Source organism: Montipora capricornis, chromosome 10, assembly GCF_036669925.1.
Source record: "Montipora capricornis isolate CH-2021 chromosome 10, ASM3666992v2, whole genome shotgun sequence".
Taxonomy (NCBI): Eukaryota; Metazoa; Cnidaria; class Anthozoa; order Scleractinia; family Acroporidae; genus Montipora; species Montipora capricornis.
The window spans coordinates 41,471,264-41,473,747 of record NC_090892.1 but is presented as its reverse complement, the minus strand read 5'-3'; the positions used below and the strand labels follow the sequence as shown (position 1 = coordinate 41,473,747).

At 44.4% G+C, this 2,484-nt stretch overlaps 1 pseudogene; it reads right to left on the bottom strand.

Annotated features, from left to right (window-relative positions):
* Window positions 1-1,252: 1,252 nt before the first annotated feature.
* Window positions 1,253-2,484, bottom strand: part of LOC138020826 (uncharacterized) — a 1,431-nt pseudogene continuing 199 nt past the window's right edge.

Below are 2,484 nucleotides of genomic sequence, written 5' to 3'. Positions count from 1 at the left end.
ATCAATAATAGCTTTGGTGTTTTATGCCCTATCACGTTGGCCAGTGACAGATACCTAATTAGCATAATTACCAACTTTGAGGTTTCTAAGGGTAAAGGCTTCTAAGGTTTATGCAAAAAATAAGGTTATTAGGATATCATGCTGGTACTTCTTTAAACAATTGATTTGATGGTTTTGCTAGTGTGACTTCAAAGGGGATAACGCAACTGGTCACATGACCTGAACAGTTCTAGATAATGATTTTCCATGGCCGTTTTTGTAATTATTCCCTAAAAGAAATACAAACTTATTATTCAGTAACATTAGTTACTCACTAATGATTTTAATAAATGTCATCGCTATCAAGCTCATCTTCGTCATCATCTGCACTTTCCTCACTGTCTGAGATGGGTAGCTGGTTGTCACAGTCTTGCAGTTTGCACATATCAGTGCACTTGAGTCCATTTGCCATACACGCACATTTCGGCAGTGTGCACTTCTTTGCACAGGTGCAGGCCAGTAAATCAAGGACGGCTTCAGGTGCCGGCTGACCCTCCATGCAATCTACTACCAACTGCTCAGCTGCTTCTTCTCTCTCAATCTTCCCCCCTCTGCCAACAGAATTTGGCACTTGCGGATCTTGCTCCAGACATCTTTTCCATATTCCTGCTTGTTATTAGCTCGTTGTGCGTGTTTCTCCAAGCAGTCCCTGTATGGTGGAAGTTGGTGGCTTTCGATGTCACCTTTCTTTGCACATTTGCACAGAACAGGTTATACCTGAGGTCATTGACCTTAACTGATGTTCCTTTCGCAGCGTATAGGAGGCAAGTGAATTCTTCTAGTTCGTTCATGAGTTCTGGGGAAAGGTTCCATTCCTCACCCAACTTGAAGAACATGCGCTGGATATTTCTGCGAGTGGTCAATAATTTCAAGGCATTTGTCTTCCTTTTCCTAGCAAAGGCACTAACAGTATCACAGCTAGTAAATGAATGCATGCCAATGTGCGACCTGCAAACGTTAATACCAAGAGTAGCAGCGACTTTCCTGATATCAACAATTCTTGCCCTGGTTCTTGTGCCACATTTCTGGAACAAGGAGGCTCCTATCTTGTCGTGGAAAGCTAAAACCATAATGAAGACATCTGTGTCCTCTGAGAAGAGGATAACACCATCGTAACCCTCTTCAGCAGCATGTGCGGCATGGAGAAGTAGACGCCCATCTGCTTCTTCCTACTGGCTTTTGGAGGGCTTGTACCTCATTACTGCCATCAGATTTAATTCTGTAACATTTGTCGCTCATTTGTTGCATAAAGAGCTTTCTGCTGCAGCTTCTCTCTGAAACCAGCTTTCATCAATTCTCTGACTATGAAACTACCGAGACTGTTTTTGTTCTTGACTCTGGTGAAGAAACTCCTCCACTGCCTAACGATCTGCGTCCCTGTGATAGCTTGCAACTGGTGTCCACTCTCTTCACCTCTTAATAATCTCTCACCGTTCTTGATGGAGTTTTCACGATACGTGTCAAATACAACGTCTATTCTGTTGCTCTTGCCTCTTTCATTCAAAGCCATGGAGAAAACTGTAGTGGCGATAACTCCAAAGGCTGCTTGATCACCTTTTACTCTTTGGACTAAACCCATTCCATCAAATACTGAAGCACAATTTTCAGGAAGTTGCTCTACTGCGGTCACATTGCTTTGCAGCGTCGTGGCTAAAGAGGCTTTGTTGGTCTTTCTGAGTAATCCTTCGGGTGTTGACAGAGCCCAGGGTAATGGACCAAGCGGATGGCTGAGGATGTCTTCCATCAGGACACTGCGTGCTTGTGCCATCATTATGATGCGACCAAACAGAGACCTATCTGCTTTTGAGATGATTGCCCTTCCACTTGATTTCACTTCCTTCTTCTTACAAATGCTACTGAATGTCTTCAGCCGGTTAGCTTTTATCGTGTCATGGAATTTCTTAGCTGGCGGGTCTTTCTCTAGCCTCTCATTCTTGAAGGTTGCACAGCTTTGCTCACCAATCTCAAACGCCTTCATCAGGTCAGATGTAATGTCCTTGGGAGCCGCTTTTGCAGTAGAGATGCAAACGAGTTCCTGCTTCTCGGAAAATGGGTTGATCCAGCCTTGGATGAGATCAACAGCTGTTGAAACTGCTTCCTCGTCTATTTGGATTCTTGGTCGTTGTAGCTCTGCATGGTGGAGTTCTGTTTTGTTTCCATGAAACAATTTTCTTAACTGTCTCAGAAATTCACTGGGGTGCTCGGCCGTTAAGTAGTGCCGTTTGAAAGATGCAGCTTTCAGGCTGAATCTTGCTGTACCCCCAGGAGTTTGGGTGTCTTTGTTCACCGTCACCTCTGTGGTCTGGTCAACAGGGAGCCGTCCAAAGGGATTGTTGCTTGAGAGCGGAAGCGAGAATTGGCCTGTTTTGAAGGCTGAATACACTTCTGGATTCTTGTCTGGGAGGTTTGTCATCTCAGCAAGTTATGGAGAGAGGTAACGGACAT